The sequence below is a fragment of the Orcinus orca genome, chromosome 3 (assembly GCF_937001465.1).
Source record: "Orcinus orca chromosome 3, mOrcOrc1.1, whole genome shotgun sequence".
Classification (NCBI taxonomy): Eukaryota; Metazoa; Chordata; class Mammalia; order Artiodactyla; family Delphinidae; genus Orcinus; species Orcinus orca.
This window is the reverse complement of record NC_064561.1, coordinates 83,289,101-83,314,682: the sequence shown is the minus strand read 5'-3', so window position 1 is coordinate 83,314,682 and position 25,582 is coordinate 83,289,101. Positions and strand designations below refer to the sequence as shown.

At 38.7% G+C, this 25,582-nt stretch overlaps 1 long non-coding RNA gene across 1 annotated transcript in view; it reads left to right on the top strand.

The window, feature by feature from the left end:
* Window positions 1–15,308, top strand: part of LOC117200544 (uncharacterized) — a 78,313-nt gene extending 63,005 nt beyond the window's left edge. Inside the window, exons 5-6 of the long non-coding RNA XR_004482129.2 lie at window positions 6,983–7,064; window positions 13,952–15,308. This is a non-coding gene — a long non-coding RNA (uncharacterized LOC117200544). The remainder of the gene's footprint in view (window positions 1–6,982; window positions 7,065–13,951) is intronic.
* The last annotated feature ends 10,274 nt before the right edge of the window (window positions 15,309–25,582 follow it).

Sequence of the window (25,582 nt, the reverse complement as noted above, 5' to 3'; positions counted from 1 at the left end):
AGTCATACCAGTTCTGTCTGTGCTCTCTTCTACCATTTCAGGTTCTTATCATCTCTTCACTGGATGACCTCAGTATTCTCCTAACAGGAGCCCCTGTGTTCAGCCCCTTCTCTCTTAAATCCATCCTTCCAATAGATGGCAGGGAAGTAGTTCTGAAATTCATTGCTTATGTCATTCCCATTCCCAGCCCTAGCGATAGCTCCCTTTTGCTTCAGTCCAAACTCTAAAACAAAGCATATAGCTCTTCTCATGTCACCTTCTATTCCCAGCATATCCACATGTCCGGCCCTACGCTGAACAAACTGCTCACTCTCACTGTTCTTTAAAATTAGCTTGAAATTTTATATGTCTGTGTTACTTTTTGACTAAAATGCTCTTCCACTTATCCACAGGAAACTGAAGTAAAGAGACCGTGTCTGTTTGGTCCAGTGTTGACTCCCAAGAACCCACCACAGTGTTGAGCATAGAATGAATACAGAGATGTAAACTCATTTACCCAAGGACACACAAACACAGGCAAGAAAGACCTAGTGTTTGGATCTGTTGACTCCCATCCTTCTATTTTTTTGTTCCAAAATATTTGATGATTGAAAGATTTGAGAAATCATGTTTCCCAAGTGGGGTCAAGGAGATTCATTGGCCTTTACTTGTTTAGCCCTGAGACTTTATACAGTATATATCAAATGCAAGTTGACATTTTCCGTGGGCTACAGGAAAGACCTATAGGGAATACATTGGGTTTGATTCTTCTCTATGGTTCTAATATCATAAACATAACTATATTAGTGCTTCTCAGAATTTAATGTCCATCTAAATCCCCTGAGGATCTTGTTAAAATGTGGATTCTGCTCTAAGAGGTCCAGTGACATCTGAGGTTCTGCATTTCTAGCATATTCTCAGTGATGGCCACAGTGCTGATTCCTGGACACACACTTCAAGTAGCAAGGAGCTAGAAAATTATATACAGCCCACCCAGCTTAACTAGTATTTTTCTCTTTTGCTAAGAAATTTGTTGAATTAAAAACAATTCTCTTCTCTATATCCCATGATAGTCTACAGAAATAAAGGTTTGATTATTATAATGATATGCAGAATGAATTATCTTGAGGCAATATGATATCAATCAAACCATAGTAGAGATTGATGATAAACATGATGGGTGGGAATCAATGTTCATCTACAACAGCTCTCTTCTTGGATCTTATTTCAGAGGAGTTTTCTAAACTTCCAATTCTCCATGCCGAGGCAGTAATCATTGGTCAATACTTCTTCAAGGAAATCCTTAGTATCATTAATCGGAAGGGGCATCAAAACTAATCTGGAGAATGCACTGTGAAGATATTTGTAACTGCATTTTAATGAAAGCATGGTTCTTTCCCATTTCCCAGGTGTCTGACTCCAAGAAGTAACTCCATTGGGGGTGATGTCATCTACACTGCTTGACCTGCTCTACTCAGAGTGGCTAAATGCAGACCTTTAATTGCACTGTTACCTTTGATTCTAAAGAATCCAGACTGTGACTAACCATATACAATGTCAAAAATAGATGTAACAGCTATCAGTAGTCAGTGAAACCTTTGGACCTAGACTGCAGTGCCTTTTGGCAGTGCCACTGTCGTGTAAGCTGATCTCTCATTACTGATGAGTAATGTTAAATTTGTTTTGTGTAGCTATTGCACTGTATTAGTGAGTACGGTGGATACATATTTTAGTCATATAATCTCTACACCTCCAGGTTTATTGTTTTTTTTTTTTAAGGAAACTGACAATAAAAGACAACATGGATAGTAAATAGTTTGGTTCATAAAGGTATTTCCATGTACTGCATTTACTCTATTTAAAAATAAGTTTTATGGAAAGTTAAAATAACACACAGTAATTTCTACTATAATTGAATCGATGCAAGAGTGAGGGTTTATTGAGCCTGGGAAGGAAGTAGCATGATTAATTTGGGAGGAGACTTCTATCATATGTCTGGGTAATGACAGTGCTCAGAACCTTATGAACAATGTTGGATATTGAATTATTAAATGTGATGGTTGGGGAAAGATTTTAAAACTTAGCAAGTCCTCTTAAGTCTTATAAGGGATCCCCAATTTCTGCAACCCATAAAAGACCAAGTACTTCCGTGATTGACATAAAAATGGTCTGTTTTGGTAATGTCTTAAAAGTTAACTCCCCCCTCCCCCCATATATAAACTGGAGGATTTCTGGCATGATTGTTCAAGTGTGTTGCACTGGAACTCACTGAATTCCTGTTATAATCCTGGTTTTGAGGGAATGGTCTAGGCTGGAGCTGCGTTTGCCTGGAAGTGAAAAAGATGATGTTCAGGAAGAAAGTTATTGCACTGTTTTTTGTTTATTTGTTTGCACTGTTTTAATTTACTAAGAATCTGTCTGGATGTTTGATATTTTGGTGTTCAGACATTTCCCAAGGTTCTGTTGGGGAAAATAGTGGATGCTGAATGATTGGCCACGTCTCCTTACAGCTGGTATTTTATATCTAGGTATACTTCTGGAAGTTCACTTGAGTGATTTGGTTGAACACTTTTCATGGGTGGTGAGGTCTGGGGGAGGCTATTCTCTGCGGTGCCTGAAGGAGATAGGCTGTAGAGGGAGGTGGGGTGGAAAGCTATGTAATGCTGAAGTGTGCAGTTGGGAGCCACATATTCTGCTTTAATTTTCAGCCTTTTTCTCTGCCTTCCAGTTCTGGCTGATGGCAGTGGGGGAGGAAGTTTGACACACATTTGGTGTGCTTCCTAAAGCAGTCTGGAGGAAGAGTAAAACATCCCCTTGAAGGCGTTCTCTGCAGAGCTTATTTCAGAATTAAACAGTTTGAGGCTCTGTTATGACTTTCATGGAGCTATGTCTGTTTTTCTACTGAGGTCAGCATCTCCTTCTGTTCCCCAGTGAACCCAAGGGAAGTATGAGTCATCGTCAATGAAATCACTCTGGGAATAGAACAGTGTTGCCCTGTCAGACCCCAGAGTTGGGTGTTCCTGCAGATGATGTGCTGGGCAACCAGATGAGCCTATGAAGATTTACAAATATATATGTGTTTTGAGTAAATATGAACAAATTAGGGTAGCTTTCATTTGGGGCCAGGCCTGAGAGCCAGGAGACCTGGAACTCTGCCATTAATGGACTTTGTAATCTTGGGTGAGCAACTTAACGTTTTGAGGTTTCAAGTTTTCCATTTAAAAATAAGATTACGTGATCTCTAAGGTCCCTTTTGGCAAACTGGTTCTATAATTCTCCTTTAATTTACCACAAAGAGTGCTCGGCCGGAATATTCTGTGAAAACTTGTTTATTTTTTTTAACTTTATTTATTATTTTATTTATTTTTGGCTGTGTTGGGTCTTCATTTCTGTGCGAGGGCTTTCTCTAGTTGCGGCAAGCGGGGACCACTCTTCGTCACGGTGCGCTGGCCTCTTACTATCGCAGCCTCTCTTTTTGCGGAGCACAGGCTCCAGACGTGCAGGCTCAGTAGTTGTGGCTCACGGGCCTAGTTGCTCCACGGCATGTGGGATCTTCCCAGACCAGAGCTCGAACCCGTGTCCCCTGCATTGGCAGGCAGATTCTCAACCACTGCGCCACCAGGGAAGCCCTGAAAACTTGTTTTTAACTTAAGATCAATCTGATGAATATCACCAATGTAAAAAATAAATCATTAACAGGTACATATGGTATTTGTAGTGTTACTTGTTTCTTAAAGGCTAATCTTCAGTAAATTGCTTGATCATTTGGTATGCAACATGCTCTCAGTGTATTACATACTGTATTTGTATTTTATATTTGGAAGTGCCATTGAGCATTGCATATGGTTGTTCTGAATTTGTCAATAATGTTCTGTGTGCATTCCATATGCGAACAGCCATGCGATCCTTATATGGTACAATCAATGCACACATATTTCCTAGTCTTGCACCTTCCCAAATTATACTTTTAAGATGGAAATGATGATTAGAAGCGTTCTGTATAGTAAAAAGGCTAACTTTATTTATTTATTTACTTATGTAGTTAATTGACTATAAGGAGGAGTATTTTTCAGCGGAAAATCTGTAATAACGTTATTAGATTTTAAGAATGTTTTTGGCTAGCAAAATCATATGTATTTAACTTGTATATTATTAAATCTTATTTAAATATGACTCTTCAAATCTTATTTCAGTTCTTCAAATCTCATATTTTCACACGGGCAAATTTTTCTAATTGTGAACACAGTTATTTACACATTTTGCATATTAATACCATTTTCATTATGAAGGCTTAAAAAGATTAAAGATAAATAATAATTCATATTCTTTTGACATAAATGTATATGTTTTAATTTTTGTGGCATATACTAGGAAGAGCTCTATGTTGTGTGAGAAAGCATCAAGTTTTATTGTTATGAGTTAGCTACGAAGTGGTCTCATTTTCAAAGAGGTATTTGGGACATATGCTAGCACATTCTGTCACCAGCTAGTGATCCAAATGGAGAAAAAATTTCCATGAGAAAGGCAAGTTGTATAATGAAAAGGACCCTAATAATCCAGAGGAGACCACTAAAAACATCCCAGATCGTCCAGGTTGATGATATGCATTTTGAAATGTTTTAAAGCAGAAGTCTTCTCTTTGCTGTTGATCGCTGTGTTTAGTTCATGACCTCACAATTTCATTTTCTTTAGTAAAATCCTCCCTGTTCTGAAAAGCATGTTTATTTAAGACAAAGAGATCCTTCTCTCTTGCTGTCCGTTAAAGTGAGTATCCTGTGTGTTCTGCTGTTCCACTCGTTTTCCTGACTCATCTTCAGGTTCAAAAAATTACATATTTGTTTGATAGTTTGAAAAAACCTTCCAGTATTTTTTTCCTCATGTCTGAAATGGTTCATATTAAAGCTTTCATAATACCCTTCAGTTTCTGTGCTAAATTGATGTTTAAATTGGAAAGAAAGTGGGAGCTTTGGCAGTTGAGATAATTCACTTCATCTGGTGGCCGGCTCTGTTAACAATCACATCATATGCCAGCACTTAGACCAGATGAAAGGAGCCCTCGGGGCACTAAAACTACGTGTTAGGAGCGGAGGGAAAATACAGTTAGAGTTCTTTGTTTCATCATTTTATTCTCTAAAATGGGAAATTATTTTGACCGGAAATTTAAAGTGTTCAAAGAACAATTTAAAGGTTATGTGGTGGCTTCGCCTTGGAAGCTGAATGCAGATTTTTGATCAGTATGCTGGACAGAAAGCGTTGCGCCCCATGTCAGCAAATGACGTCTTTTATTCCCTGTGTATTGAGTGCTGTGAGGAAATGGTGATATTGTTAGCATATGAATAGTATCAAAGCCCTCCACTGGAAGATAAACCTCCATCTTCTGAAATAGATGCACGGCCTCCCCTCCTGCACTGAAGTGACTCTCTTTCCAACAGTGTGCTCCCTCTAACCCCAGAGCGGTTTCTTCCAGAACAGGCACGTTGATATTCAGCACCCAGTTGAGTTGCTGGTGCGTGACTGTACATTCCATCACTTAGGAGAAAACATTTTCACACCATATTGCCTTTCTACAGAAAGGGGAGGAAGGCTATTAGTTAAAAAATTTTTTTGGCTAAATTTATGGCGGGGTGGAATTGACATTTTCTTTACAAATTTTCTTATTATTTGTCCTAAAAATGAGAGACTGATCTAAGCCGTTGACAAGAAATAAGAGTGCATAACTGGCTTTTCATGTCTGAAGGCAGACATGACTCTTTTCACTGTTGCTGGATTCTTCAATCAGTCCTGACATGCTGGCCAGACACAATTTAAAAATAATGCATCCATCCCGTCCTTCTCTTGTGTGCATATTATTAGAGGGTGATAAGTCCTTCTCATCAAGCCCCTTCTCTTTCCACCTGTCCTGTTGATCAACAAATCCTGCGGCTACTCAAAATGGAATTTTAGTTCTGCAGCAGAATTACTGGGGCTTTTAAGAGCACCAGCCACGTCAAATAGGCTCTGAGATGATAAACTGTATGACAACCCATAACAGGGCAAGTAATTCCAGATGCCTTGGATGTTTAGTCTGTTAGCTTATGGGGACATGTAAGGAATAGTCAGTTTCCATTAATGTTCAATTTATTATTGGCCAAGATGCTTAGGGTATGATGCTGCTAGTCATTTCCTATAACAACTTTATTTATAGAGGAAGTCTTTTCTGAAACATACATGGCTGGAACTTCATTTCTGAGCTCATATGTTATGCTGACCAAAAACGTCTGTCAAAACTTAGATCAATGTCATGGGCTATATTTTCATTTTCATTACTCTTGGAGTCCTTTTTTAAGAAAGTATGTTGCCAGCTGTTATATTAACATTCAGTGAAGTTTAGGTTAGCTCAATTCCAGCCTATGGTTTAGGAATAAGCAGAGCATAATGTTGACATGATTGATATCCAGTTCCTCATTCTGTGTGGTTTCTCTTGCGTGTTTAAAGACATAACTGTGTACAAAAGCAAAGAAACAACATGTTTGTTTTATAAAGAGCTAAATGTACTCTTGATGGAGAGCTGTTTTGTATGTCATTGTAATAGAAGACCTTTTCTTACTTTTTGTCTCTCACTCATACACCAAGTAATTGTTCCCATAGTCTCCCTGACTGATATACATTGAGAAAGTGAATCTTGGTGAGTCAAGCTTGTTTTATTGTTAGATTCTGGATTGCTTCCAAATGGGACGTTGGAATCGAAAGAATGAACACAAAGGCTTCTGGGACATGTTAGGAATACCAAGTACTATCTCCAGATTTTCTAATTAGTTTTCAAGACAAATGCTCAGGAAATTACAACAATGTACCTGATTCAGCTCAAATTTTAAACATAGTGGATTTTAATACGAATTAGTATTCCTACTTTTAGGTGATTCCATTTTAGGCTTCAGCTTGTTATATTTGAAGGCTCAGGTGCTTTCTTTCATTTTTTTTTTTAAGCCACATATTGATGAGCAAATGTCATTGTCTAAAATAGATTTTCCTCTCTGGAGAAGAGGCTACTTCATATAAAGCTAATCCAAGAAGGTGACAAGACTCGATACTTAATTAAAAAATGGGTAAGTCATGGCATGGCAGAGCATAAGAGTCTGCTTGTTCTTCTAATTATTTGTTCGTAATATCCCACGGTAATAATTTATACATTTTAAATAATACTTTATGCAGAACTTGGGAGGGCAGAGCTTGGAAAAAACCAAGTGATTTCACTGATAAAAAGAATAGTCTTACTTAATGATGTCAGAGTTGGATGAACTGATGGTTTTACAAGTCAGAGATTTCAAGGCATCTAAATTACCCTGAAGTTATTGCCAACTATCCTGATTGTTTGGGATAATTGTTTGGGATTAATCCCCAGGCTGGCAAAAAAGATGATTAGCGTGGCCTGTAAAAATAAGAACTATCACACTAGCAGATTTAAAAAGATCAGTTGGCCAAGTATTGTTTTGAGAATAAATAGAGTAGAGGAAAACTTCCCACCAGTGCAGTTTAGAGCATCTGCCCCTCCCTTTTCTGTGAATAATGATTGAATAAGGTCATATTTCTGTACTGGAATCAGGACTTCAGTGATTTGATAATTCGCCAGCAAGTCTAGTGACTAACTTTGCAGCCTGATTAACCTCTGAAAGCATCTCTATATGTTTCATCCTGTAATATTATTAATAATCTCAACTCCCCAAATCCACCCTTCTCCTTGGTTAGGCAAGGATTCTTTTTCAAGGTCACAGAGAAATTTCAGTTTTCAAATTATGAACCTCAAAAAGTTACAGAGAGAGCAAGAGTGAGAGAGAGAGAGAGAGAGAGAGAGAGAGAGAGATTTTCTATGTGACGTATGTGCCTGTGGGGAGGAGCAGGATATAGTTTAATAATTTCGAAGCCACCTTCAAAGTAAATTTTTATTCAAAAGTCTACTGAGTTATTTCTAGTTCTATTATAAAGTATTTCCTTTCTGTTCTTGTAATGCATTACTTAAGGATAATTTTACTTCAAAACAAGATAGCAGCCTATATATACTACCTACAGTTCTTCAGGAGCAGCTGTTTTATTTATCACAACATTTAAAAAATCAGATCAATATATTTTTTGCTTTATTAAAATTGTATATTAATTGGTCAAATGAATTATTTGGGGAAATTAATGATTAGGAAAAGGGTGCAGAAACATCTATGTACTTAAGTAAATATTTTAATGTCACATGTATGGCTCAAAATATACTATCATGATTTAAAATATACATCTTATCAATTAAGTAGAAATTTCCCTTTGTAAAAGGGAAACATTTCAAGTACTGAAGAAATGCTTTATAACAAAAATTATTTTTCTTTATTAAATAACTAGGAGGGTAGCGAGCATGGAGGATGCCAGCTAGATTTCAGTGACTCAAAATCAGGCATTCATCCATTTATTCATTCACTTTAATAAACATTTATCGAGGGTAGCAGGTATAGAGCTGAGGACAAGGTATGAAATGGCAAAAGCCCATTGATTAAGGTGAGAAATGATAAAGGCTTGGATGATGATAAGGGCAGAGGAAAGGAGAAGTAAGGGCTTCAAGAGCTGTCTAGGAGGAAGAGTGTAAGTGTAAGTCAAACTACAGAAGCCCCAACTCGGATCAGCTTGAATGTTAGAAACACTTATCTGAGATTTGTCCCATAGCTATTTATGAGGCTAGGATATTACATTGTATGTGCTCAAGCAGAGGCTCCATGGGGCTTAGCTTTGGCCTGCTAGTCATGCTATTGCATTGCCCCCTGCGATTGACATTCCACTAAACACAGAGGTTGTTTGCCAGTCTCTACTTCTATCACCATCTTTCTGGTATGAGCGAGGTGACACTGTTGGGCAAAGAGGTATTCCTTCCCAAAGTACGGGCAAAAGTATTTTCCTAATTCCCTATGGTACAAAAGTCTTAATTAAAATACTAAAATAATGCATATTATGAGACACAGGAAAAATTCCAACTGTCCAGTTCCCCATTCCTTCCTACTCCCACAGCCATGCTCCCAGAGGTAGCCATTAAAGCTCAATAAAGTATGTTAGATTCTCAAGAGAGTAGGTTAATGCAGGAGAGTATATTAAAAGATATTAATATTCCCTCTTCTTTTGCTGTTCTGTGTACATGGACTTTTCTCCGGTTAACTTGAAGCATCACTTTGCTTTAAGGAGTAGGGTTAGAATTTTTACAGTAGCAATGCGAAGAGTCTATATTCAGCTTCTGATACTTACAAGGGATGCTTGAGTTCAAAGCAAAGTGATAGACTTGGAATCTAGCGATCTCTGAGAGAGACAAAAATTTCCCAAATTCCTTTACTTACCTCTCTAACACATCAAAAGGCAGGCTTAGTGGATAAGACCATAGAAAATTATATACCTAAAGTAGTGCAAAGGAGGACCACAGCAGAGAGATCAAATGTTCCAAACCTGCTTCTCTTCTTCCTGTGGGGTGGTTGCTGGATACAGGAGACCAAAGTGGCAGATGTGACTTGATCTGTACTCTCTGGGCTTTTCACTACAGTGCGGAGCTCATGCTGAATAGGTTAAGGGGAGTGCTTGTTCCTTGACTGGGGCAGTAGAAGAAGGTGTTTGTAAGCCTCATGAACCAATTTGGGTAATGGTGACACCAAGATAAATTCAGTGGCCCAGCCTGGTTAGGAAGAAGAAGTCACAGTTTATTTTCCAAGCACTCCTGAGTTCCCAGAAGAGATACGGAAGCTGGTTGAGCTGAAAGGCAGTAGGCTCTGGCCTATTGTGGCAAGTGGTGAGGTGCCCCAGCAGCAGAAGCCATGGTGTTCAGAAGCTATGATGGCCGGGATCCAAGTGGGGCACAAAGAAGAGGATCAGAGAGCTCCTCATGCCATTTAACAACTGGGGTAAGGCCACACTAGTCAGGAGCACCAGCAGGGCTGGCCCTCATCCAGCCAAAAGATACCAGGCACAGACAATGGGAGCAGATTCTAGAACACCTGGAGACAGAAAGAGGTGATCTACTGCAACGAGCAGTCCCAGGCTCTCCCAGCCCTGGTACTCAGTAGTTGAGATGTACAAGAGGAGAATGCTGGTGGATACAAGGACTCTATTTTGCCCTCCATCACATTGCCTTGAAGTACAGATGACACACTTTTCTTTTCCCTAACTGCCTGCCATCTTGGAGAAGCAGAGGAAAGGAGAGGAAATCAAAAGGGTGAAGTTTCACTAAAGGAGCTTTAAAATTATTGCAATGGGTTGAATTTACTGTTTTGGACTAATATATAGGTTCTGCAACTGACCAGGTGGGGGTGCATGAGGATCATGGGATTACCTATCTATAAGAAATAAAGAAGCTGCTTTGAGCATCTGAATGCACTTTGAGTAAATTAACTGGATGTTGGACCTCCTGAATTGATTCTGTGTCTTCTAAATGCTTTTTCTCATATACCCCATTTTTGCCTTTTTATTCTACACCCTGGAACATTTACTTAAATTTTTCTTCTATAATTTCTGTCAATTTTTTATTTTGAAGCTAATATTTTTGATTTTGAGGAATATTTTCTTGTTCTCTGATACTTCCTATCATAGCAGCTTCTGCTTTTATTTTATTTCATTTGTAATGGATATAATGTTCTCTCAAATCCCTGCTGTTCCCAATGAGAGTTTTTAAACAATTCTCTTTTGTACTGTGAATTGTCTTTGGTTCTTCTGAGGTCACTTGTTCTGTTTGTTCATCCTGGCCCTTCTCTCTTCTAATGTTTACAGATCCAGGTAGAAGACATCAAAAAACCTAGATTTAGCTTTTGAACCTCCAGTTGGGCCCCTTTAATTAATTTCTCATCAAGCATTAGAGCTCTCAACCCAACTGTTTGATCAGTCCATGGTTATGTTCTTACAGTTTGATGTGAAAGAGGTAAATACAGGAGAGGAGGGGCTCAATGATCAAACTCATGTCTCCAGTTGTTTTCTATACTCTCATGATCTCCAAAATTATATTTCAGTCCAAATCTCTCTGCTGAGATTCTGATGCATATATCAGTTGTGTAATGGACATTTCCACTTGGGTGGAGAGACCTTAAATTTAACCTGCCCGGACTTAATTAATCATCAGCCCACCTCTTCCAGTCATCTTCTCTTCTTCCTCCCATATATGTTATATCAGTGCGTGGCCTGACCATCCACTTGGTGTTCCAAGCCAAAAACCTGGGTGTCATTCTCAACTCTTTTCTCTTCATTCTATCAGCCATCCAGTTCTGTCAATTCAGCTTCCTGAATATCTCTTGAATCTGTCCACTTCTTTTATCTCCATTTTCCATAAGACGTGTACATCCCGACCACTATAATTACCCATTTGAATGATCACAGCATCTCTTTACCTGGTCTTCCTCCTTCCAGTCTTTACATACTCAGTTCTTTCTCCAGAGTGACCTTCTAAGATGAAAAATCTCATTTATCATTCCAAACTTATCACCACCCATTTCAATGACTGTCTATTGATCTGAGGGTAAAACTTGAGCATCTTACTCTGGCTTGTAAAACCCTTTATGATCTGACCCCTCATCACCTATCCAGTTGATCTTTCACTATACCCTACCCCACCTTCTGTAATCTAGTTGTGCCGAGCCTCTTGCAGGACTCAGAATGCATTTTGCTCTCTCTTACTGTGATACCATTATCCAAGAGCTGTACAGTGGAAGTGGAGCTTATGAAATTGAAAAGAAAAGCCCAAAGTTACAAGAGGAAGTTGAAGACAGAGTTTCAAAATAGGGTAGAGGGATCATGAGCACCAAATGAAGCAGAGAGTGCAAGTAAGATAAGGATGAAAAAGTGCCAGTTAGTTTTTACAAGAAGAAACCCACTGTGAAATAAGAAATTGTCTTTACTTGTTAAATTGGAACCACTGATCAGTAACTCTTTCATTTTCAAATTAATTGTTAGAGTCTCTGTTTGAAATAGAAAATTACTAAATGGTATTCACTAACTGTAGTGAATACCATTGAGTAATTGTCTTTATTTGAAAATAGACAATTACTAAATGGTATTCACTAACTGTAGAATTTAAAAGATGGTCATTTTGTGAACTTATTGAAATCAATTTTGTGAAAGCAATGATAATGGAAGCAGATTGGTATGGATTAAAAAGAGGATGTAAGGTGAGGAGGTGGAGATAGCTTTTGTAGACAATTCTTCTAATGTATATTAGAACTTCTTCTGGTGAGAAGAAATGAAACAAGATGGTGATTAAAGTCCCGATAGAGTGTTTATTGTGTATGTGTATCTGTGTGTGTGTGTGTGTGTGTGTTAAGCTGGTATAGATGTGTTTATATGCGGACAAGAAGTCAAAGGCATGCTAGATCCTCAGATTGACTCCTTTATGCCTGTATTCCCAGTTTTCCAGACACACCCAGAGACTTCTCAACTCCAGGGAGAGGCATAGTGTAGGTTCTTGTTGGGACCTTCTTCTCCCCTAACATCGCTTACATTTCTGCTGACTTAATGGACCTCAGCTCTGGATGGCAGGATGTAGCCTCTTCCTCCTCTTCATGCACTCCCTGCAGGAGTCAACTTCCTGTTGTCCACGTGGGAAGTGGGGGATTGTCGTCCATCTGGTCGTCAGTTGCTTTACTCCGTTGCCTTTCCCACTCTCCTGGATTCATCACTTGGGTCTCAGCTCACTTTGCCAGTGTCCCTACTTAAAATAGATTTTAGCTAAAGTTTGGGGAGAGTAGAGAGTCCATACCACGTAGATAGGAAACATCTATTAATTGTAACATTATTCTTGGAAATGTATCTACAGTTCCTGCAAGACCATGCCCCGCTGTGTAATCTGGCTCTGCCATGTTGTTGGGTTCCCTCTTTCTTGACACTTCTTCCAGTTTCCCTTTCAGGGCCCCAATTCCTTTCCTAAAGCACTGGTGGATACCTCCAAATGCTCTACTACATCACACAGAGTAACTTAAGTCTTTCTTTTCTAAACTTCTTCCATCTGCCTAGCGGACCCATATTTCAGATCCTAATAGTCTGTTAAGGTAGTTTCCTAAAAAAAAGTAGTTGTCTCTCTTAGAGGAATACCATAGTCTTTCTCAGACAATTGATTCAAATGACAGCCATAGTTAATAATATTTTTGTATCTATACATATATTTCTTTCTATCCATCCATCTATCGATCTTGGAAATATTAGGTAAGGACACCAAAGAAGAAAGTCATCCTTGTTGTGTACTTACTATTAAAATTTACTTTAATTAATACAGATCAGCTGGGACAACATTATAATTAGAATCTTTAAAAGCACATGCATATAATTTCACTATTTAATTTTAGAATTATTACATAATTACCTGACTTCCTCAAATTAAAAAAAATTCCACATGTAGCTATTCATTATTTTCTCATATATATTTTCAAAATAAAATGGTAAGTTAACCCTTCTCCCATCCCTAATAATGCCACATTAAACTTAAAGAAATAAGAGACCTTATACGATCAAAGTCTGAAATTTCATTTCAGAGGAAAGGCATGTTGAAAGTTCTCTAAACTAGAAAACTTCCTATTGTCACAAAGTGTCCAAAAACAATTTGGAACCTGGAGGATTATTTTAGGAAATTTGAATATAGGAATTACCTGTAGAAGAAAGGGGTGTTAAGGTGGGAGAAGTTGTTATAACTCAAGTTAGGGCACAGTGAATGTTGTTATGTGGCAAAGTGATACTGGCCCTCTGGCAGAGTTTTCCAATAACAGAAGAGGGTTAGAATTCCAGCTTCTCTGACCTTTAGTCTTCTCACTGCTCCATACCTTCTGCTTGAGAAAGCAGATGAGAAATAGCACAGGGGAATTTGTTCAAATACCTGACCATTTTTATGGGAGGAAAGTTCCATTTGATTATACTCCTGTTTGAATGATGTTTTAAAACAAAACAAAGACACAATCTTATAAACAACGAAAATAACTGCGTATAAGTTAACAATCTTTATGTTTTACAGATTCGACCAAGAAGAAACTTAAACTGTTCTGTGCATCTCTTATTTATTCAAAAATGAAGGCTTCCCTTTCAATCCAATTGCTTGGTATTTGGAATTGAAGGAGCCATGAGAAATTTCAGTGAAGCAGACTGGTTTTTTTGTTTGTTTGTTTTGCGGTACGCGGGCCTCTCACTGTTGTGGCCTCTCCCGTTGCGGAGCACAGGCTCCGGATGCGCAGGCTCAGCGGCCATGGCTCACGGGCCCAGCCGCTCCGCGGCACGTGGGATCTTCCTGGACCGGGGCACGAACCCGTGTCCCCTGCATTGGCAGGCGGACTCTCAACCACTGCACCACCAGGGAAGCCCAAGCAGACTGATTTTGACTAAATAATAAAAATGATTTTGTTGAAAGAATATCAGCGTATGCTCTGGCATTGGACCCATCATTTTAAAACAACCTCATATTGATATCTATTTTTATTTTTTTAATTAAAGAAATTAATTGAAGTATAGTTGATTTACAATGTGTTAGTTTCAGGTGTATAGCAAAGTGATTCAGTTATACACATATATGTATCTATTCTTTTTCAGATTCTTTTCCCTTATAGGTTAATTCAAAATATTGAGTATAGTTCCCTGTGCTATACAGTAGGTTCTTTTTGGTTATCTATTTTATATACAGTAGTGTGTATATGCTAATGCCAAACTCCTCATTTATCTCTCCCCCATATCTATTTTTAGAGGGACATGTTTTTGGTATGTTCTTGGATTATAACAAAATTGTTCACATGATTAGAAGTTACATAGATATGTTGATTAAACCAGGTGGATTCTAAGCTTCCCTGAACTGTTACTGGCTAAGTTTTACATTTTTTGATAATGTGTTGCCATTTTCTTCTTGACATGGTTCTAACACTGTTTTATTTCCTAGCTTTGACTCATTTTGTTGTCAGAGCCTGGGAACATAGAGAGGAAAGCAAAGGAGTTAATGCATTATAAGCTGTGAGTTTATTCATACACTGCCTGACTCACCCTCCAACTATTCCTCTCCCAAGAGGGATTTATTGCTATTACAGTCAGTACTAAAACAAGTTGGGGTTTCAGATGCTTTGGTATCCACATATCTAAATTATAGTAGTTACTTTGCTTCTAGCTTTCTCTAATGTTATTTGGTTTTGAGAGCTAATGGTATTTCTGTTTTATTCAACAGTAAACATCAGTTTCACTAAATCGTTAGGGTTGTGTCCTAGAGTTATAAAAGTATTGATTTTTATGTAAACCAGCAGAAAATGCTAACAGATCATATAAAATGTTTGATAGTTTATTGGGGCTTTTCTGATAGCCACTTTACTTTTGGCAGGCAGCATAAAGATTGGAGATATCGGGTTAGGGGTGGGTTGAAAGAGCAACTGGGAGGGAAGGAGTGATGATAAATGCCTTGACATTCTTTCACACTAAATAAGAAGTTATGTCATATTCACAGTGCTAAAGGGTGACAGAAATATTGTGCAGCTTAAATGATTAGTTGGGGGCTTGTGTTCCTAGATTATATGATTTAGTAGCCATGCATTGGGTTTTACTACACACAGTGTACTTTGAAAAGTCAACCAATAAAAAGAAAATGTAGAATAACTGACACTTTTGGCTATAGCTTCTATTTCATTATGCCTAGTAACTTTAAAAATACAGAAGCACAAGTGTTAAAATGAAGAAGTTAATATATATGGGGAACGCTGAAATACTCCTACTATTTTAGAAAATTAAGTTCAGAGTATCTACTGTGGGAATTCAATAAAACTTTTGGCCTTCAATATAAGAAAGACCATAAATCAATGAAGTTTAAATAGTTCTGCTCTCTTGAACACCTGCTTATCTGTCTTGAGAAAATTCTGTAGTGTTTTAACCATCATTTTATGACATTAAAAAGTAATGCTCACTATTGCAGTACTTGGAAAGGCTATTAAAGTTAAGGGTATGTCAGCCATTCCATTATAAACCCTGATTTCCAGGAGTTTAATATAACCCAGACATCGCATGTAATAAACCTTAATGCAGGAATCTGAAACTTGGATCAATTTTCTCTGTTTAAAGGCCAATTGCCCCACAAAGACTGTCTCTAGCCATGGCAAATATCTTTAAGATAAGTTATAATTTTAAAAATTCACCAAATGCTATTTTTTTCCTTCCTGTGATAGTTTAGCTCTAATTTAAGCACTCAGAAAGGAAGGCTGTGTGTAAAATAGCTTTTGAATGAAGTTAATCTACGTGCTTGCAGAGGAGCCCCGCCCCCTACCCCCAACAGAATTTTGTGCTTCTTCCCACAGAGAAGAACATTTTGGTCCATAAGCATGGTACATTTTCTACAGTTGCTGAAACAAATTACCACAAACTTAGTTGCTTACAACACGATAAATTTGTTCTCTTGAGGTTCTGGAAGTCGGAAGTCGGAAATCAGTTTCACTGGGCTAATGTCAAAAGTGTCAGCAGGGCTGGTTCCTTCTGGAGGCTCTGAGGGAAGAATAGGTTTCCTTGCCTTTTTCAGCTCCTAGTAGCTGCCTCTGTTCCTTGGCTTAAGGTTCCTTCCTCCATCTCCAAAGCACATCAATCCAATCTCTGCTTCCATTAGAGGATAATGGAGTAATAAGCATTTCATGGGGAGATAGTATGAAAAATATCTTTAATTGACTAGGGTATGAACTCTTATGGATCCTGAGTGATAATGCTGGAGGAGAATGAAAGGGAAACTTCAGAACTTGGCATGCCTCAAAAGCTGGACATGGACTTCACTTTTCTTCAGCATTGTGAATTAATTGCAAGAAAAACCCTCAGAGGGAATGTATATGTACTATATAAATATTTAAATTTTATTGGAGTATAGTTGATTTACAATGTTGCGTTAGTTTCAGGTGTACAGCAAAGTGATTCAATTATACATATACATATATTCATTGTTTTTCAGATTCTTTTCCCATATAGGTTATTACAGAATATTGAGGAGAATTCCCTGTGCTATACAGTAGGTCCTTGTTGGTTTTTATATTTAGTATTTTATATATAGTAGTGTGTGTATGTTAATCCCAAGCTCCTAATTTATCTGTCCCCGCCATGTTTCCCCTTTGGTAACCATAAGTTTTATTTTGAAGTCTGTGAATCTGTTTTATAAATAAGTACATTTGTATCATTTTTAAAAATCAGATTCCACATATGAGTGATATCATATGATATTTATCTTTCTCTGTTTGACTTACTTCACTTAGTATGATAATCTCTAGGTCTATCTATGTTGCTGCAAATGGCATTTCATTCTTTTTTATGGATGAATAATATTCCATTATATATATTTAAAAAAATTTTTTATTAATTTTTATTGGAGTATGGTTGCTTTGTAATGTTGTGTTAGCCTCCACTGCACAACAAAATAAATCAGCCATACACATACAGATATCCCCTCCCTTTTGGACTTCCCTCCCATTTAGGTTACCACAGTGCATTAGGTAGAGTTCCCTGTGCTATACAGTATGTTCCCATCAGTTGTCTGTTTTATACATAGTATCAATAATGTATATGTGTCAATCCCAGTCTCCCAATTCCTCCCTCCCCCTCCCCTTTCCCTCTTCATATCCATACATTTGTTCTCTATGTCTATGTCTCTATTTCTGCTTTGCAAATAAGATCATCTATACCGTTTTTCTAGATTCCACATATATGTGTTATTGTACGATATTTGCTTTTCTCTCTCTGACTTCCTTCAGTGTCTATTACATTCTCTAGGTCCATCCATGTCTCTACAAATGACCCAATTCCGTTCCTTTTTTATGGCTGAGTAATATTCCATTGTATATATGTACTACATCTTCTTTATCCATTCCTCTGTTGATGGACATTTAGGTTGCTTCCATGTCCTGGCTATTGTAAATAGTGCTGCTATGAACACTGGGGTGCATGTGTTTTTTTGAATATGGTTTTCTCTGGGTATATGCCCAGTAGTGAGATTGTTGGGTCATATGGTAATTTTATTTTTAGTTTTTTAAGGAACCTCCATACTGTTTTCCATAGTGGCTGTATCAATTTACATTCCCACCAACAGTGCAAGAGGGTTCCCTTTTCTCCACACCCTCTCCGGCATTTATTGCTTGTAGATTTTTTGATGATGGCCATTCTGACCAGTGTGAGGTGATACCTCATTGTAGTTTTGATTTGCATTTCTCTAATCATCAGTGGTGTTGAGCATCCTTTCATGTGTTTGTTGGCCATCTGTATGTCTTCTTTGGAGAAATGTCTATTTAGGTCTTCTGCCCATTATTTGATTAGGTTGTTTGTTTTTTTGATATTGAGCTGTATGAGCTGCTTGTATATTTTGAAGATTAATCCTTTGTCCGTTGCCTCATTTGCAAATATTTTCTCCCATTCTGAGGATTGTCTTTTTGTCTTGTTTATGGTTTCCTTTGCTGTGCATTGTATATATATTTTGAAATTAAGTTTAGCTTGACATGCATTTCAAAGTAAATCTGAGTTTCACGTATCTGACCTACACATAGAAATGACTGACCTAGGCCCACCTGGAACTGGGAAGCAAGGAGTATGTTTTGGAGGCATGAAGAAGAAGGATGTGGAGAAACAGTTCTATTTCTTGCTGGCTGATCATCTTTGATGTCGGGCAGGCTAATATGTGGTGGTCAGCAGCCTTAATGGGTGGCATCAGAGTCCTCCTCCAAAAGTGAGAGAGTTATTTTTTGATGGATTCTGGGTGGCTAATAGTTACTAGATTTGTAATGGGAGGAGGTGCGTGGAGGTAAGTGTTCTTTGACCTGTTGTATTCCTTTCTCCCTCTCTGTTACAGGATTTATTTTCCCAAAGAAATCATCTTGTAAAGAAGATTAAAAAAAGGAGCTTAGGGCCCCAGACCAGCTTGCCAACATTGCACTGTTAATCCCTGGTGTAGCCAAAACATATTTTTTTTTAGGGAACAAAGTGTAAGAAGTGTAAGAACATAAGTGGTAAAAGGCAAGTGGATCAGTTCAAAAAATAAGTGCATACTAAATTAATTTCTACTTCATGATGATTTAAATGTTTTTTTTTTTCCTACTGAAAAATCAACCACTCTGTATTGTTGTTTCTTTGAGTAACTTATTTTCTAAAGAATGAGTAACCAATTAAAGAACAAACTTTTGGAGGGCTATGGACCTCCAAAAGTTTGGAGTCTCAGGACCAGCCTCATGCTCGATGACTCACTAGGACTCACAGGACTCAGAAAGGCTGTTATACTCATAGTTGTGATGTATTACAGAGAAAAGATACAGATCAAAATCAGCAAAGGGGAAAAGCACATGGATGATGTCCAGGAGAAACAAGGTACAAGCTTCCAGGTGTCCGCTGCTAGTGGCGTTGCATAGGGACATGCTTGATTCTCCCAGCAATGATGTGTGACAACATGTGTGAAGTGTTGCTAAATGGGGAAGTTCACCTAGGACTTGGTGTCCAGGTATTTTACTGGGGGTCAATCACATAGGCATGTAGCACCTGTGTGACTTACCTTAGCTACTTTGTCCTCCTGCCCCCATTCCTCCCTCCCACACCCCCAGGTCAAACTGATATAGAATGGCCTAGGGCCTCAAGCCCAGAGAAAGAGGTATTCACATTTTAGTATAAACTATCTGGTTAACTGGTACAGTGGGGTCAAGACCTCAGGCACACTTCTTTTAGATAAGCTATGTTTGGTGTCATTTTTCTTTTGGAAGCATCTGTATACCAATCAAATAAGGCATTCCATTATGACCGAGGAGTTTAAGATCTTCTCTTTTCATGGGTGCTCCTTAAGGTAGGTTTATCTAAGTCAAAGTTTCCCCAAAGTGGCCGCTGCAATTCCAAATGATCCAGAAGTTTACCCATTTTCCAAGAAAATACAATATCTTGGTCCTTAGTGGCTATACCCATAGGAAGCAGGAGTTTTTGAGGGAGGTGGAGAAAGAGTTTTTGACCAGGTGGAACCCATTTTGCCTTTAGAATTCCCTAAGACGTCTTAACTATGAGGGTCCCAGTTTTCCAACAGCTGTTCCCAACATCACATGTTTTCTCCTCTTTTCAACAGAATAGGATGACTTACCAAGAAGTATCACCAAACAAAATGTGGGAATTTACAATAAAGTCAGAGAGCTCAAAACACAGAGACAGAGAGGACCTTCAAGATGGTGGAGGAGTAAGATATGGAGATCACTCCCTACCCACAAATACATCAAAAATACATCTACATGTGGAACAACTCCTACAGAACACCTACTGAATGCTGGCAGAAGACCTCAGACTTCCCCAAAGGCAAGAAACTCCCCATGTACCTGGGTAGGGCAAAAGAAAAAAGGAAAAACAGAGACAAAAGAATAGGGATGGGACCTGCACCTCTGGGAGGGAGCTGTGAAGGAGAAAAGGTTTCCACACACTAGGAAGCCCCTTCACTGGTGGAGATGGGGGATGGGCGGGAGGGGGGGAAGCTTCAGAGCCACAGAGGAGAGCGCAGCAACAGGTGTGCAGAGGGCAAAGCGGAGAGATTCCCACACAGAGAATCTGTGCCAACCAGCACTCACCAGCCCGAGAGACTTGTCTGATCACCTGCCGTGGCAGGTGGAGGCTGGGAGTTGAGGCTTCAGCTTCAGAGGTAGGATCCCAGGGAGAGGACTGGGGTTGGCTGTGTGAACACAGCCTGAAGGGGGCTAGTGTGCCACAGCTAGCTGGGAGGGAGTCTGGGAAAAAGCCTGGAACTGCCTAAGAGTCAAGAGACCATTGTTTTGGGGTGTGCGAGGAGAGGGGATTCAGAGCACCGCATAAACGAGCTACAGAGACGGTCGCGAGCCATGGCTATCAGCGCAGACACCAGAGACAGGCATGAAACGCTAATGCTCCTGCTGCAGCCACCAAGAATCTTGTGTGCAAGCACAGGTCACAGTCCACACCTCCCCACCTGGGGGTCTATGCAGCCCGCCACTGCCATGGTCCCGGGATCCAGGGACAACTTCCCTGGGAGAACACACGGCACGCCTCAGGCTATTGCAACATCATGCTGGCCTCTGCCACCTCAGGCTCGCCCCACATTCTGTACCCCTTCCTCCCCACTGGCATGAGTGAACCAGAGCCCCCAAATCAGCCTCTCCTTTAACCCCCTCCTGTCTGGGTGAAGAACAGATGCCAGAGGGTGACCTACATGCAAAGATGGGGCCAAATCCAAAGCTGAACCCCAAGAGCTGTGTGAACAAAGAAGAGAAAGGGAAATTTCTCCGTGAGCCTCAGGAGCAGCGGATTAAATCTCCACAATCACCTTGATATACCCTGCATCTGTGGAATACATGAATAGACGACGAATCATCCCAAAATTGAGGTGGTGGACTTTGGGAGCAACTGTAGACTAGGGGTTTGCTTTCTGTAATTTGTTTCTAGTTTTATGTTTATCTTAGTTTAGTATTTAGAGCTTATTATCACTGGTAGATTTGTTTATTGATTTGGATACTCTCTTCCTTTATATATATATATATTTTTTTCTTTTTCCTTTTTGTGAGTGTGTATGCGTATGCTTCTTTGTGTGATTTTGTCTGTATAGGTTTGTTTTTATCATTTGTCCTAAGGTTCTGTCTGTCTTTCTTTTTTTAGTATAGTTTTTAGTGCTTGTTATATTGGTTGATTTCTTTATTGGTTTGGTTGCTCCCTCTCTTTTTTTTTAAGTTACTGTTTAATTATTTTATTTTAATAATTTTTTTTAATTTTAATAACGTTATTTTATTATTTTTTTCTTGCTTTCATTTTTTTTCTTTTCACCCTTTTCTTCTGAGCCATGTGGCTGACAGTGTCTTGGTGCTCCAGCCAGGTGTCAGGACTGAGTCTCTGAGGTGGGAGAGCCAAGTTCAGGACACTTGTCCACCAGAGAGCTCCCAGCCCCTCGTAATATCAGTCAGTGAGAGATCTCCCAGAGATCTCTGTCTCCACACTAAGACACAGCTCCACTCAACAACCAGGAAGCTACAGTGCTGGATACCCCATGCCAAACAACTAGCAAGACAGGAACAAAACCCCACGCATTAGCAGAGAGGCTGCCTAAAATCATAATAAGGTCACAGACACACCAAAACACAACACTGGACGTGGTCCTACCCACCAAAAAGACAAGATCCAACTTAATCCACCAGAACACAGGCAAGAGAACCCTCCACCAGGAAGACTACACAAGCCACTGAACCAACCTTACCCACTGGGGGCAGACACCAAAAGCAGCGGGAACTACAAACCTGCAGCCAGTGAATAGGAGATCACAAACACAGTAAGTTAAGCAAAATAAGACAGGGAAATATGCAGCAGATGAAGGAGCAAGGTAAAAACCCACCAGACCAAACAAATGAAGAGGAAATAGGCTGTCTACCTGAAAAAGAATTCAGAGTAATGATAGTAAAGATGATCCAAAATCTTGGAAATAGAATGGAGAAAGTAAAAGAAACGTTTAACAAGGACCTAGAAGAACTAAAGAGCAAACAAACAATGATGAACAACACAATAAATGAAATTAAAAATTCTCTAGAAGGAATCAATAGCAGAATAACTGAAGCAGAAGATTGGATAAGTGACCCAGAAGATAAAATACTGTAAATAACTGCCGCAGAGCAGAAAAAGAAAAAAGAATGAAAAGAATTGAAGACAGTCTCAGAGACCTCTGGGACAATATTAAGTGCACCAACATTCGAATTATAGGGGTCCCAGAAGAAGAAGAGAAAAAGAAAGGGACTGAGAAAATATTTGAAGAGGTTATAGTTGAAAGCTTGTCTAATATGGAAACGAAATAGTCAATCAAGTCCAGGAGGCACAGGGAGTCCCATATAGGATAAATCCAAAGAGAAACACACCAAGACACATATTAATCAAACTATCAAAAATTAAATACAAAGGAAAAATATTAAAAACAACAAGGGAAAAGCAACAAATAATATACAAGGGAATCCCCATAAGGTTAACAGCTGATTTTTCGGCAGAAACTCTGCAAGCCAGAAGGGAGTGGCAGGACATATTTAAAGTGATGAAAGAGAAAAATGTACAACCAAGATTACTCTACCCAGCAAGGATCTCATTCATATTTGATGGAGAAATTACAAACTTTACAGACAAGCAAAAGCTAACAGAATTCAGCACCACCAAACCACTGTTACAACAAATGCTAAAGGAACTTCTCTAGGCAGGAAACACAAGAGAAGGAAAAGACCTACAAAAACAAACCCAAAACAATTAAGAAAATGGTAATAGGAACGTACATATCGATAATTACCTTAAATGTAAATGGATTAAATGCTCCAACCAAAAGACATAGACTGGTTGAATGGATACAGAAACAAGACCCATATATATGCTGTCTGCAAGAGACCCACTTCAGACTTAGGAACACCTTCAGATGGAAAGTGAGAGGATGGAAAAAGATATTCCATGCAAATGGAAATCAAAAGAACGCTGGAGTAGCAATTCTCCTATCAGACAAAATAGACTTTAAAAGAAAGACAATTACAAGAGACAAAGAAGGACACTACATAATGATCAAGGGATCAATCCAAGAAGAAGACATAACAATTGTAAGTATTTATGCACCCAACATAGGAGCACCTCAATACATAAGGCAAATGCTAACAGCCATAAAAGGGGAAATCAACAGTAGCACAATCATAGTAGGGGACTTTAACACCCCACTTTCACCAATGGACAGATCATCCAAAATGAAAATAAATAAGGAAACACAAGCTTTAAATGACACATTAAAGAAGATGGACTTAATTGATATTATAGGACATTCCATCCAAAAACAACAGAATACACTTTCTTCTCAAGTGCTCATGGAACATTCTCCAGAATAGGTCATATCTTGGGTCACAAATCAAGCCTTGGTAAATTTAAGAAAGTTGAAACCTTATCAAGTATCTTTTCCAACCACAATTCTATAAGACTAGATATCAATTACAGGAAAAAAACTGTAAAAAATACAAACATATGGAGGCTAAACAATACACTACTAAATAACCAAGAGATCACTGAAGACATCCAAGAGGAAATCAAAAAATACATAGACACAAATGACAATGAAAACATGATGACCCAAAACCTATGGGGATGCAGCAACAGCAGTTCTAAGAGCACAGTTTATAGCAGTACAATCCTACCTGGAAAAACAAGAAAAATCTCAAATAAACAACCTAACCATACACCTAAAGCAATTAGAGAAAGAAGAACAAAAAACTGCCAGAGTTAGCAGAAGGAAAGAAATCATAAAGATCAGATCAGAAATAAATGAAAAAGAAATGAAGGAAATAATAGCAAAGATCAATAAAACTAAAAGCTGGTTCTTTGAGAAGATAAACAAGATTGATAAACCATTAGCCAGACTCATCAAGAAAAAAGCGAGAAGACTCAAATCAACAGAATTAGAAATGAAAAAGAAGTAACAACTGACACTGCAGAAATACAAAAGTTCATGAGAGATTACTACAGGCAACTGTATGCCAATAAAATGGAAACCCTGGGCTTCCCTGGTGGCGCAGTGGTTGAGAGTCTGCCTGCCAATGCAGGGGACACGAGTTTGTGCCCTGGTCCAGGAAGATCCCACATGTAGTGGAGCGGCTGGGCCCGTGAGCCATGGCTGCTGAGCCTGCGCATCCAGAGACTGTGCTCTGCAACGGGAGAGGCTGCAACAGTGAGAGGCTCGTGTACCGCAAAAAAAAAAAAAAAAAAAAAACACTGGAAGAAATGGACAAATTCTTAGAAAAGCACAACCTTCTAAGACTGAACCAGAAAGAAATTGAAAGTATAAACAGACCAATCACAAGCACTGAAATTGAGACTGTGATTAAAAATCTTCCAACAAACAAAAGCCCAGGACCAGATGGCTTCACAGGCGAATTCTATCAAACATTTAGAGGAGAGCTAACACCTGTCATTCTCAAACTCTTCCAAAATATAGCAGAGGGAGGAACACTCCCAAACTCATTCTATGAAGCCACCATCACCCTGATGCCAAAACCAGACATAGATGTCAGAAAAAAAGAAAATTACAGGCCAATATCACTGATGAACATAGATGCAAAAATCCTCAACAAAATACTAGCACACATAATCCAACAACACATTAAGAGGATGATACACCATGATCAAATGGGGTTTATCCCAGGAATGCAAGGATTCTTCAATATACGGAAATCAATCAATGTGATACACCATATTAACAAATTGAAGGAAGAAAACCATATGATCATCTCAATAGATGCAGAAAAAGCTCTTGACAAAATTCAACACCCATTTAAAAAAAACTCTCCAGAAAGTAGGCATAGAGGGAACTCACCTCAACATAATAAAGGCCATGTATGACAAACCCACAGCCAACATCATTGTCAAAGGTGAAAAACTGAAACCGTTTCCACTAAGATCAGGAACAAGACAAGGTTGCCCACTATTACCACTATTATTCAACATAGTCTTGGAAGTTTTAGCCACAGCAATCAGAGAAGAGAAAGAAATAAAAGGAATCCAGATTGGAAAAGAAGAAGTAAAGTTGTCACTGTTTGCAGATAACATGGTATAATACACAGAGAATCCTAAAGATGCTACCAGAAAACTACTAGAGGTAATCAATGAATTTGGTAAAGTA